The sequence below is a fragment of the Talpa occidentalis genome, unplaced genomic scaffold, assembly GCF_014898055.3.
Source record: "Talpa occidentalis isolate TD23 unplaced genomic scaffold, MPIMG_talOcc4v2.1, whole genome shotgun sequence".
Taxonomy (NCBI): domain Eukaryota; kingdom Metazoa; phylum Chordata; class Mammalia; order Eulipotyphla; family Talpidae; genus Talpa; species Talpa occidentalis.
Genome location: NW_026555331.1, coordinates 83,389,387 through 83,404,115, shown reverse-complemented (window position 1 = coordinate 83,404,115; position 14,729 = coordinate 83,389,387). Strand labels below are relative to the sequence as shown.

At 36.7% G+C, this 14,729-nt stretch overlaps 1 protein-coding gene and 1 pseudogene across 11 annotated transcripts in view; both read right to left on the bottom strand.

The window, feature by feature from the left end:
* Nucleotides 1–14,729, bottom strand: part of ANKIB1 (ankyrin repeat and IBR domain containing 1) — a 210,620-nt gene that overhangs the window by 114,301 nt on the left and 81,590 nt on the right. The gene's annotated exons all lie outside the window — the stretch shown is intronic.
* Nucleotides 2,081–10,684, bottom strand: LOC119250037 (thioredoxin-like protein 1; annotated as a pseudogene).

The window sequence follows — 14,729 nt, the reverse complement described above, 5'->3', positions numbered from 1 at the left end:
ACTAAAAAAATGGCAGGAGCCTAAATCTGTAAGGAGATGCTCATGAGAAAAACCTAGTTCTGTGGCTTATCAACCTTCTGTCATTTAATAAACATAACAATTCCACCTTAAAGAATAGAGTATAAAAATTGGAAAATATATAGAATATAAAGAAAATAAAAAGATCACTATAACCCTCAAACCTTATAAATAATCACTGTTAACACACTGACCTATTTTCTGTCCATATGTATAGAGCTCTCTTTTAAGTGAAAAACTAGATCATGCTGTGTAATAAAGTTGGAAACCTTTCTTTTGTATTAAACTTTTATCACAAGTGTTTTCCCATTTGATTAAATATTCCTCAAACACAAAATTTTAATAATAGCAAATTCTGACATATACTTAGTCTTTACTGCTTTACATTAAGTTGGCTTTAATTTATTCACTATTATCAACAAAGTTATGTGTATCTTTGAATCTATGCTCATTTTCCTCACAGGATGGCTTAAACTATTATTAGTTTTCAGCATAGCCTCTACTATTACTACACACACATTGCCATTTGTTTCCCAGGTTGCATCTGGAAGAAAGAATTCATTTATACTTTATATATCTTTAACTACTAATATTGAGTCTTAGCATTTAGTAATTGTCATAGCAATATAACAGAATTAAGATTAAGGGCTTCCTCATGTCCACGATCTGCTGTCCAAGCCTGCAATCTAGTCTCAGACTGGGAACTCACCATTATCAAAAGCAAGAATGTGAATCCCAATTATTTGACTTAAAGTTTTGAATTTACTTTATATTCCATATAGCTTAACGACTTAATGAAGGACAGAGGAATATACAACATTTAACACCTTAAAAAAATATATAAGGAATTGAGATTTGAGCCACCTATGCTTCCCCATATCCTGACAAAATAGCAACATGATGAAAATAAGGGCTGCGGTAATCCTTTCTCAAAATTGAAAAGTTAGGACATGATTCAAAACATGACCTGAAGATAGGGCACAATACCTGAAATGAAAAACCAAAGTATATAATAGGTTCAAGATTTGTTGGACCAAAAGTAAATGAGTAAAAAAGCAAGGTATCTTTGTCCTAACTGCTCCAATTAAGGTAGTTACTTTAGCACTAACTACACTAAAACCTACAAAACCCTCAAAAGGCGAAACAGGATCAAGTACTCTAAACAAGGAAAACAGGAGAAAATGAAGAAGCTATAGTACAAAGCTATAAATCTAAAAACAAGATACATAGCAAAATGCACATTACCTATGGCTGTTAGGAAACTGCACAGTTAATGACAGCAATTAGTAAGTCATATACTTTACAGAGGATTAACTATTTCCCAAAATAATACAGGAATGTACAATCTCCAATTTAGGCCCGGGGTATTGCGTCGCAATAAAAATCAGTCTAACAGTAATTTTATTTTTTTTTTAAGATTTATTGATTGATTTATACATACATTCATACAAGCACTGGGTAGTCAGAAGCGCGGGAGGGTGAGAGAATTCACCAGAGCCAGAGCAGGGAACAGAGCAGGCAGAAGGACCGAAGTACACTGCTGAGGGGAGCAGCGGGCGGCAGGAGAGGTCTGCGCGCCATGTGGGACCCTCCTCCGGTGGCCGGGGATCAGCCGGGGATCGAACCGAACCGGCGCTTCAGAGGCTGCGGGCAGCTTCGCAACCCAGCGCTCAACCGCTGTGCCACCGGGGAGGCCCCTAACAGTAATTTTAAATCAAAACAAGAGAGAATATGTCATTTTTAGAAATGGAAGAAGCAGAATAATAAAGGCTGGAAGTTAATGATTGATCTTTGCTAAAGCACATAATTTTCAGGTGCATTTCTCAGAGGAAAGGAGAGACACATTTCTCTAGGCAGATAAATAATACATTCACACAACAAATATTTATTGAGCACCTACCATGTGCTAGGCATTCTTACAAAATATAGGGGAATACAGCAGAACCAAATTAAACTAAAATTTCTGTCCCGGTGGAGTTTACAGTCTATATTCAAAAGTATACAGTGTCATTGCAGCAAGCCAGGAAGGTTACAGTGTTTTGGGATATTGTAATTTTATTTTATTTATTTATTTTTTTAAGCTTGGCAAAAGTATGACTTTTATTTACAATTGCATGTACCAAGATTACAATAGAAACACTAATGATACCATCTGAACAAAGCAATGATTTATTGGTAATGGCAATAAATGGAATATTGACAGTCTCTGGTGAGAATCAAGCAATTATCCAGGAGCTGTAGATCTGATTGCAATGTGGTCTCCCAGTGTCTTCTGTACCTTAATGGCTTTCTCCTTTTTTGCCAACTACTCGTTTGAAGTCATTCATATTTGTTGCCTGGACTGGAGTACCAATGAAGATAAAATATGAAATTCTTGTTGTTTCTTCTTCACCTTGATTGGACTGAACAAATATAGTTACACTGGTAACATTCTGAAACTTCACATAACCAAGTGGGACAACACCATCTTCTTTAATATCATCCTCTGTTAGTTCCAGAGCTTGAGTTGGTTCACTTCTTTCTGCCTCTTCAAAATCCACAGATCGGGGTAGATTGATAAAAATTTTTTCGTGTTTAGGACCCTGACCATTATCTGGTCCCTGAAATTTCATTGAATAAAGCTTAACAGGTTGATTGAATGGCACACTAATAAGTAGCTGTTCATTACAATCAGATTCCAAGAAGGTCATATCTTTTCATAAACAGTTGTCAAATCCATGCTCATCGCTTTCATTAAGACATTCACAGCCAGCTTTGTTAATAAAAGGCATTAAATCCATATAGCCTTTTGGAATATCTGTATCCTCGTTGCTTCCGGGGTTATTTTCTAAATGCTGCTTGATTTTTTTCTTCTAATCCCACAGCATCTGCTCCTTGATACTGATCAATTCTCACTTTGTTTCGAAAAAAACAAAAACGTAGGTGTTGCTGATATATTGTTGGTGGCAGCTGTTCCCTGACACTGATGTACATCTACTTCCAAGAAGACTGCCTGTGGATACTTATTACTCATAGAACTGAACGCTGGGGCAATCCTTAGACATGGTCCGCACCCTCGCATGGTGAACTTGACCACGGCGAGCCTGGAGCCCGCACCGCTCAGCTACGGCTGAAAATTCGGGTCGCTGCCAACCGGCTTCACTCCCACCTTCCTCAAAGGGCCCAGTGGGGCGACCGCGACGCCACCGGCTCGAAATCGAGGCGCAGCGCCGGGAGAGGCCGCAGAGGCGCAGGGAGGCCCAGGCCTGGACGGCGACGGCGGCGCTTCTCCCGGGCGCTCAGTGCCAGTCACGCCAGGGAGCGGAGCGGCCCAGGATATTGTAATTTTAAACGGTGATTAGAGAAGATGACATCTGAGTAAAGGAGTTGAAGTAGTATGCAGCAGCTATCTATCAGAAAGAGTATTGCTGGCAGAGGAAATGGTCTGTGAGTAGGAGTATACTGTATGTATTCATGGAACAGAAAGGAAGCTAATATTACTGAAGGGCAGAGGGAGGAAAATAGTGAGCTATGAAGTCAAGATAAGTAATGGAGACATATAAACTTTTTTAGGATGTTAAAGGGTCATCATAAATTTATTGCTAGGCTCTTACTCTATGTGAAAGGGAAGTCACTAGAAGGTTTTTAAGAGAGGAATGAAATGCTGTTATATTTAACAGGATTTCACCCTGACTGTCTAAGGAAAAGAATGTGGGTGGTAGCAAAGCTAAAAGCCAATGATATTATTTAGGAAGTGGCTGAAAGAATACCAGTAAAAGATGATGGTAGTTTGGACTTGGGAAATTGCAGTGGAGATGGTAAATACTTGATCAGATTCTGGATGTACTATAAAGGTGAGAATACACCGACAGATGGGATGGAACAATGGGAGAGAAGGAAAAGATAAGAATGATTCCATGGATGACAGCTTATTAAAATAGATTGTAGGCGGGGCCTCCCTGGTGGCCCAAGGGATTAGGCACCGCACTATGAAGCGATTAAAAGCCTCTGCAGCATGAGTTCGATCCCCCGCCAGCCAGGAAGCAACGCACATGGTGAGGCAGACCTCTCCTGTCTCGCCTGCTGCTTCCCTCAGCAGTATATTTCAGTCGGCCTGCCTGTTCTGTTCCCCACTCTGTCTCTGGTGAATCCTCTCACTGCCCCCCAACCCACCGCATCTCTGGCCTGTACCCCCAGCTCATGTATGCATAAATAAATAAAAATCTAAAAAAAAAAAAAAGGTAGATTGTAGGAGGCAAGGCTTAAGAGGAAGGAGGAAATCTGTTCATATTTGAACATAATACATCTGAGAGACCTATTAGATGTGAGATAGGCAAGAAAGTATCAGTCTGAAGCTGAGGAGAGGGGTCTGGGCTGGAGATACAATTTAGAAGTTGACAATGTATGGATTGTTTATTTTTCGTGTAAGCAATTTAACATTAAGACACAAACCCACTAATGTTTCCCACACATTTTTTTTTGTAATTTTAAAAGCTGAGGTTATTCTCCTGCCTATTACTGAATTGTAAGTAAGAAATCAAATTTACTGAATTGTAAATTACTCAGTATATACATTTTTAAATAAGATTAAAATAAAAAGCAGGAGGGTCTCCCTGGTGGCACAAGGGGTTAAGTCTCAGCACTATGAAGCTATCACCAGCCACAGCAGCACAAGTTAGATTCCCCACCAGGGAGCTAACCCCACATGGAGCAGCAGACCTCTCCTGTCTTGCCCAGTGCTCTCCTCAACAGTGTATTTCAGTCAACCTGCCTGTTCTGCTCCCCACTTGGTCTCTGGTGAATCCTCTCACACCCTCCACCTCTAGACTACACCCCAGCTCTTATGCATAAATTTACAAAATAAGTCTTAAAAAATAAAGTTAAATTAAAAGAAATCCAATCAGGGAGACTGTATACAAACTACATCAAGGAGTAGAGGATATGAGTAAAGAAAATTATAAAATAGTTGGAAAAAACTGAAGACACAAAGAAATGGAAGTACATTTCATGTTCATGGATCAAAATAATATTAAAATGGTAATTCTACCTAAAGGAACACATAGATTCAACACAATTTCCATTAACATCCTAATGGCATTCTTCACAGAATAGAATTAAAAATCCTAAATTTTTATAGAACCATGAAAGACCTGAAATAGCCAAAACGATCAGGAGAAAAAATCTAATATGGAAGCATAATGGTCCCTGACTTCAAACCATACTACAAGGTATAGTAGTCAAAACAGTAGGGTACTATGATAAAAACAGGCACACAGATAAGTAGAGAGCCCAGAAATAAAACCACACATACATGAGCAACTAATTTATGACAAAGCCCAAGAGCAACAACAGAAAGAAAAAAAGTCTCTTTAATAATCATGCTGGGAAACTAGATAGCTACATGTAAAAGAATGAGACCACTATCTTACATTAAACACTAAAATCAATGCAAAATGCATTCAAGACTTGAATATAAGATTTGAAATCATAAAATATATAGAAGAAAATAGTTACGAAGGGGATATTGGCCTTAGTGATGTTTTGTGGATTTGTGTCCAACAGCAAGAGAAGCAAAAGAAAATATAAAGAAATGGGGATATATCAAAGGAAAAAGCTTCCATATGGCAAAAGAAACCATCATTGAAACAAAAAACCAGTTTACTGAATAGAAGATATTAACAAATCATGTATCTGACATGGGGTTAATATCCAAAATGTATAAACAACTCATACACCTCCACAACAAAAATACAACAGTCTGATTGAAAAGTGGGCAGAGGTTCTAAACAGAAATTTTACCAAAGATATACAGATGGCCAACATATACAGGAAAAGATGTTCTACATCACTTATCATTAAGGAAATGCAAAACAAAACCACAGTGAGATTTCACTTTCTGTTGGTTAGAATGTCCATTATCGAAAAGTCAAAAAAATAATAAATGTTGGCAAGGATGTGGAGAAAAAGGCATCCCCATATACTCTTGGTGAGAATGTAAATTGGTGCAGCCATTACGGAAAACAGTATGAAGTGTACTCAAAAAATTAAAAGTAGAACTACCATAAGATTCAATAATCCCACTTCTGGGTATTATCTGAAAGATTAAAAAAAACTAACTTGAAAAGAAATGTGCACCTCTATGTTCATTGCAGCACTATTCACAATAGTCAAGATAGGGAAACAACTCAAGCACTTGACTACACAATGGATTAATAATAAGGCATTAAATAAAAAAAGATGAAACCTTCCCATTTCCAACAACATGGACTGACCTTGAGGGGATTATGCTACATGAAATGTCAGAAGGAGAAAGACAAATACTGTATGATTTCACTCATTTGTGGAATATAAGGAAACAAAACCAAAAACAATTCTTTAGATTCTGATAATAGAATGAATGCTGGTTCCCAGAGGGGAAGGAGAAGGGATGGAATTGGTAGAAGGTCCTGACCGATTGGTGACAGAAAGTAACTGGACATTTCGCAGCAGGCATTGTGAGAAAATGTAATACTGGAACATATACGGTGTTATAAATGAATGTTATCTCTTTCTATATATAACTCCTTGAGAACAGGAATTATGCTTTATATCTCTATATCCCCCACACATTATATTTATACAGATATTCAATAAATATTTAATTAACTAAAAATGGAATACATTTTAATGGAGCAGACAAGCTTCCTTAATAGGTGCCCTTGCTTCCAGATCCCATCCCCCAAAATATCCCCCACTACAACCAGATCAACTTTATCAAAAAACAAATCTTTCCTTGTCCAATTTCATTTTAAAACATCCCAAAGTTTCCAGTTCTTAAGGAATTAAGGCAAAGTCCTTGCTAAGATCAGAATTTGTTTAACAGCTTATCTCTTATTTTGAGTTAAAGTTCCTCTTGTGTTTTCCTCATCACCCTACAGGCTTCCCCATCACCCTAGAAGTAAGATTAACTCTTGGGCATCCCTGGTGGCACAAGGGGTTAAGATGCAGCACTATGAAGCTATCTGCAGCCACTGCAGCACTAGTTTTGATCCCAGGCCAGGGAGGTGACCCACATGGCACAGTAGACCTCTCCTGACTCTCCCACTGCTCTCCTCAGCAGTGCATTTAGTCAAACCGCCTGTTCTGTTCCCCACTCGGTCCCTGCTGAATCCTCTCACCCCCCACACCTCTGGCCTGTACCCCAGTTCTTGTATGCATAAATATTTAAAAAAAAGAAAAAGATTAACTCTTACCTGTCATTGAGGTCTCAAATTAAAAGTCATTTTTTCCATCAAGTCCCCTGATCAGTTCCTCAACCTCCTACTAATATAGTTAGATGTCCTTCCTCTCTAACTTGATAATACGCTCAATTTACTATTTAATGCTATAATTAAATGTTTACTCTGCTTTCCCAGTTACCTAGTAAACTTCTTAAGGACAAAGGTCACATTATATCCACTGCTTACCATAGTCACTGGCACATAAAATGCTTATAATAGCTATTATTTATTGAACATAATGATAAATTTCTTAATTCACAACAACTTTAATTTCCAATTTCTGAGTATTATTATGGTTATCTCTTTTTGTTTAAAAAATAACTTAAAAAATACATGGCATCCTAATAAGTTAAAGAAAAAGATTCTGAGGGCTTACTCTGCATTCAGATTATGATGCAGAAAGCAAAATCAGCATTATTCTTTTCAAAGAAAAGAAAAAATATTTCACAAGAACTTATGGGTAAACTGTTTTAACTTGGCCCTATCCCCAGAGGTAACCATCACCACACTAGATATGCACCTCAATTAAAACAATCAGAGTCACATGAAAGAAAAGCCAATGTTTAGGCTGGAGTGACATCTTGGAACCAAAAGGTGACAAACACCTGCTATAGATAACTATAGAGAAAGACAACAAAACCTGGTTTCCTGATAGCATTGTGAAGTAAACATACCAGTCCTAGAAGGTTCTCCTCAAATTTCTCATTATTTAAAAGAAAATGATCCCCTTAATCTGTTTATAAGATTCTTCATGATTCCTATTTGATAGGAAAGAAAATACAAAGTTACAGGAAAATTTACGGAAGAGTTTTCATAAACAAGGATAGGAAAGAGGGACTCTTAAGACAGGAACACTAGCAATAACATAGAAAAAGATAGACATAAATTATATGAAATAGCAAAATAAAAATTTATGTAAATGATACAGTAAACTAAGAAAACAAAACAATCTGATAAATCATTTAATAAACAAAGTTAAAGGATTTTATCAAATATTTCAACAAATATATCAAAAAGAAACAACAAATTGGTAAGAAAAAAGGCCAATAGAACGAGTAAGCATATAAGTAATTCATCAAGCTGAAAACTCAAAAGAACCAACAAATATGGTTATAAAATGCAGAATTAAGCCCATAAGAAATTTTCTCGTGTTTCTACCATCAAAGAAAAACATTCAACAATAGTCAGTTTCTTCACTACATGATATGCACATCAAAGACATCTTTACAGACACATCACCCAAAGCAGTGATAGTGAAGGCAAAGATAAACAGCTGGGACTACATCAAATTAAAGAGCTTCTGCACAGCAAAAGAGAAACAATAACAAAAACAAAGAGAAAACCCATCTACGGGGAGAACATTTTTGCACACAACACTAATGATAAAGGACTGATCACAAAAATCTACAAAGAGCTGATGAGACTCAACAAAAACAAAGAAAGTAATCCAGTCAAAAAATGGGCAGAAGAGCTAAAAAGAAACTTCTCTGAAGAGGAAATGCAAATGGCCAACAGGCATATGAAAAAATGTTCAACATCACGTGTAATCAGGGAAATGCAAATCAAAACTACAATGAGATACCATCTTACACCAGTGAGAATGGCACATATTAAAAAAACTAGCAACAACAAATGTTGGTGAGGTTGTGGAGAAAAAGGAACTCTCCTGCACTGTTGGTGGGAGTGCAAACTGGTCCAACCACTATGGAGAGCTGTGTGGAGATTTCTGAACCTACTAAACATAGAGCTTCCATATGATCCAGCAATTCCACTCCTAGGTATTTACCCAAAGGACACAGAAACACCAATTCCAAAGAACACCTGCACCCCTATGTTTATAGCAGCACTGTTTACAATAGCTAAGCTTTGGAAACAACCCAAATGCCCAAAAATAGATAACCGGATCAAGAAGATGTGGTACATATACACCATGGAATATTACTCAGCATTCAAAAAAGATAAACACATGCAATTTGCAGCAACATGGATGGAGCTGGAAGGGATCATGCTCAGTGAAATAAGCCAGAAAGAAAAAGAAAAATACCGGATGGTCTCACTCATAGCAGGAATCTAGAAAACCTAAATAACAGACCAGGAAAAAGAATAGCTATAAGAAAGTAAAAATCAAAATCAACAAACAACTATGAACCAGAGACAATCTATGGGGGGTGGGGGTCGGGGAAAGGAGGGATGGGGGTCAAAATAAGCGGGATGCAATTGTATGGGGAATATAAAAATAAAATTAAAAAAAACCCAATAGTCAGTTTCTTGAGGAAATAGCTATTCTCAGACAGTAATGATGGCAATAAAAATTACATCAATATTTCTAGAAATTAATCAGCATTATTCATTATAACTAAAATGGTACGTACAATGTACCAAATTTCACTGCAATACTGTTCACAACAGTATTGACAACCTACATTAGATAACCTAGGTTTCCAAAATAAACACATAAGGTTTCAGGTATCTATTGCTACAGAACCACCCCAAATTCAGGGCCTCTACACATGAGAAAATGTTCATTACTTATCATCATGTATCACTGACGCAAATCAAAACCATCAGATACTACCTGATACCTGTGAAATGGTCCACATCAAAAAGACCAGAAACAAGTGGTGGCAAGGATGTGGAGAAAAAGGAATCCTCTTACACTGTTGGAGGGAATGTAGACTGGTCCAGGTCCTATGGAAAGCTGTGTGGAGGTTTCTCAAAAGACTAAAAATAGAACTGCCATATGACCCAGCAATTTTTCTCCTAGGTTTCTACCTAAAATACAAAAGCAGAATGAAACCTGAATTCCCAGAGTACACTACTTACCATAGCCAAGTGCCTAAGAACAAATGAGCGGGTCAAGAAAATGTGGTATATGTATACAATCGAATACTATTCAGCTCAAAAAAGATAAACTCTTGTCACTTGCAGCAACATGGATGGAGCTGGAAGGGATTTCGATAAGTGAAATATACCAGCAGGAGAAAGATAAATACCAGATGGGTATTTCAAAGGGGCTTTCAAAGGGAGGGAGAGCACAATGGTCTATGATGGAGGACTATGGGTGCTTCGGTGGTTGAAGTGCTATGGTGATACTTGAGGGGGGGGCATTCTATAATGTCAAAACTCTAGCAAGGATGTAACACAGTGGTATTTCAATAACAATAAATAATTTTTTTTTAAATGTAGTGCCTCTAAACAACAATGTTATTTCTCACAATTTTGTGGCTTGGGTGGGCAGTTTCTTTATTGGTTTCACCCCTGGTTTCTCTTTTGTAAAGGATTAGCTGGGTTAAGAGATCCAAAATAGCCCCCCTCTTAAGTCTGCTGGTTGATGCTGGCTATCAATTGGGGTATCTTGGTTCTCCTCCAAAAGACCTCTCATCCTCTTACTAGAACAGCTTCCTTACCTGATAGTTGTAGGAAGGCATTCCTTTAAATGTTTCTTAAGACTAAGTTTTAGAACTCACATATCACTTCACCATATTCACTAGTAAAAGCAAATTATTCTACCTCTTAACCATAGAAGAAACAAAAGCACAAGGCAAAGGGAACACATACCAGGATGGAAGGAATTTATTAATCATACTACCACAGGTAACTAGGTGTGTACATGCATGTGTGTGTATGTGTATATATTTGCCTGGATGTGTACACCCACACCTACACACAGTGGAATACTACATACTGTTAACATAATGTAGAACATTTAATATATCTGGTATACTACCATTTACATGGGGGGGGAGTATGTACATATTTTATCACATTTATGTATGTTTATAAATCCTGGAAATATACTTAAAAATGAACTAATTAGACACTGGGCTGAAAGTAGTCAGTATGCTGGCTGATGATGCCGGGCACTGAAGGAATGCTAGGAAGGCCAGCAGAGGTGTGAGCCAACTGGCCCAGAAGTGAGGACAATGGGGTGTTGTGTGGGGACAGGAAGTTGTGGAACCAGTGACGGTTTATAGATCCAGTGGCACAGGCCAGCAGGCCCAGCAGTCAGAGATGAAGTGTGGTGGGGGACAAACAAGGAGGAGATGATCTACAAGGCAAGTTAAGTAAAACAACAGGGCCAATGATAACTACACTGAGGCTAATGCGAAGCCAAGTTTCTTACTGCAAGAGAAGACATTTACAAACACAGAAATGGAAAAGACTGGGGTATCAGACTGGAATTAGAAGTATAGGAACAAACTTAACGTTTTTAATAACATATTGACAGAAGTACAGAAATAAATTGCCAGAGATACAGAGTGTTTCTCCTGTGCATGTGTGTGTGTATGTACATATACCATCCTCAGTCATGTTTCCTAGTTTCTACAAGCAGTAACATCCCAGTAGCAACGAGTATATTTAAACCCCCCAAATTTTTACTTTTAAATCCCATCTTTTACAGAAACTAACAATACCATAAACGAATCAGAGCATCTTAGAGAAAAGGCTGATTCGGGGACTAGACCAGACAAAGTAAAAAATGAATCAGGAACACCATGTTCTGCCAGAAAGTCTTAAGGAAATACACAATGAATGAGAAGGGAGCATGATAAATAAGCAGAGGAGCCAGCTTAAAGGGGCTCCCACTAAAGTGGGGACAATTCAAAGAGCAAAGAAACTATTAATAGCAACAAATTATAACACTAAATAAAATAAAAAGTCATGAGTCCTTAATGGTCTAAGAAATGTATAAATGAGGGGGGGAGAAGGATGAAAGTTCCACCTTACAATAAAATACCAACTAATATATGTAGAAGGAGTAACAGAAATAGACAGCACATGGCAATCATGAAAATGGTCAATTCATATGGACTTTATAAGTAACATCCACATTAAGAATAGTCAATAGAGATTTTATGAGAAAAAAAATTTTGGAAATCCTCTCCACTAATACTGATCAAATATAAAAGAAGAGCAATAGGATTAAGGTGCTAATCACCAGTAGTGATATGGCTTAACATTGTATAAGGATGCAATGTAACTGAGGACTCAGGCCCATTTCTGTGGTATTCCTGCCAGGAATGTATGATCTGATTAGAGTGAGGAAATGTTACTGATCTAGGTTGAGGGTCATCCAACAAAATGCAGAACCTGTACTTTCTAAAACTTTCAAGGACATAAAAGACAGGGGAAATGAATTCAGAAGATATGCCAACTAAACGCAACATGCATTCGTCGACAGCATCCTGGACCAGAAGAGATATTATTGGGATAGTTGGTGAAATATGAATTTTTTTTTACAAGATAACAGTGTTGTACCAATGCTTATCTTCTGATTTGGAGGGTTATATGCTATCACATCAGAGAGTGCACTGTTTTTTAAGAAACAGACTAGGGGTAATGGGATACCAAGGCTGCAGCTTGCTCCACAAGGTTCAGGAAAAAACTATGATAATGGCTATGAACGAGTTCCTAAGAAAAGCAATCTTGGTATTGTTTTATCCTCAATATATACATATATAGACATATATATTTTAATTTGACATAGATAAATGTTCCTTGATACTGCTTGTTACTGTATTTTCTGATTGAAACAATAATGGTCGTAGAACTCCTGTTGAAGGACTTAACAATGATAGATGATCAATGTGTGTTAGTTCCTAGGACCACAGAGTATGGAACTAGTAGCAAAACCCCCTGACTCAAAGAAGATGTTAAATTCTTGACAGTTTTGGGTAAAATATTTAAAATACAAATGAGGCTTTTTGGAGAAAATAGTTGATCATCTTTTTTCAAAATGAGAGGTCTAGTGATTGATTAGATTGGATCATATAAATCTGACAATAAAGCATATATCCTACTGATAAATGACATCATTTTAAAATCTAAAATACAGTTTTCACTGCAGAGAACAAAACTCTCTAAGGTATTAGGTAGTTGTGAAAATTAAACTAAAAAATTTTTTTAAACTAAATAATTTTAAAAGATGAATAGATTTCAAATAGCTTAACACACTATCCTTCCCGGAGAAGACATACATTTTTAGTACATTTTATATACTGTAGACTATAGGTTCCATTGCTGAAGTAGAAAGATGAAAAAGTTATAGATGCCTAAAGATCTATGTTTCAGTTAACTATAATGAACTTCAGAAGTAATGCCTTTTCAAGGACTTAAACAACAACTGAAAATTACATTTTGATATCTTATCAAAGATACAAATACCTTATGAAATTAGATTCTTCCTATCAAAGCATTATTAGAGAATTTAAAACTGTTACAACTATTTATAACTTCTTCCCTTTAACGGAGAAAACTTAAGGTCACACCTTTTCTTGCTAGTACGTTACAAGTAAAACAACATTCAGCATTACTGCAGGCCATAATTTGTATGGTTTTTAAATTGAGATAAAATATGTGTTAGGATTGTTCTAAGAATTAAATGAGATAATATATATAAAGCACTTAGTGTGGTAGCAAGTATGAATTCAGCCCTCTATGAATGGCATTTATTGTTTATTCTTATGGAAAGGATGCGAACCATGAAACAGTAAGATCAAGTGACTTAAAATCCATTGAAGAAATCTTTAATGACTGCAGGATAGAGTTAGACTAGCATTTTCAGTAAGGAAAGTAAAGTATAAATCTTGACTTATTTATACTTGTAGTGCCAGAATCAATCACAGTGCCTGCAAACACAGTAAGAATTCAATAAAGATTTACTGAAACGATGCATTAAAGTTATCTGGAAAAGAAAAAAAGAGGTGGTCGGAAGTTGTCTAAAAAACAAACTGAGAGCTCAAAAATTACTATTTCTGAAGCAAGTTACTTTGTGACAGTAAACAAAACACATGTTTTATTTAGAATCATGCACAGAAACTTCCCACAAGCTGGTTCTTTTAATAATGACTACATAATTCTCAAATCCTTTTGGCAAATGTGTCATACATAAAATATAATTCTAAAGAGAAGTGATGTTAAGTTTTATCTAAATAAATGTGTACATTCTCAAATGGGAGAAAAGTATAAAAGCACTGCGTGATCTTTTCTAATTCCATTCAAAGATAATCAATAATCTTAATTCATAGTTCTTCCATCTACTTATATCTGAAAATTAGCTTGAACTTTTACCTACAAGTAAATTGTAAATACACCTATTTCATTTCACAAGTTCAAGTCCCTCAAAAAGGAAGAAGAAAAAAAATAATCAACTCTCTCATGAGTGGGCAGTGTTACAGAAGTATCAAAGAATAGCTAATAAAATGTCTCTCTTGTCTCAGCAGCCACCTGTTAAATGCCCATATGTGGGTGGAGTTTCCGAACCCTTTAATTTTGAAATTTCAAAATTCCCAGTGCAGTGGGCACGAGGAAAAGTGTAATGTGAAAATATAGTTCTGTATCCCCCCCTCCCCACTCCCCAACAAGGATAAGAAGGGATCAATGAACTTTTAAAAATAATAAGATGCTTTCAAGTTATTGCCCTTCACCTCGCTACAACTAATCATCAATTTCAGGAAAAGCAAAAACACTCTT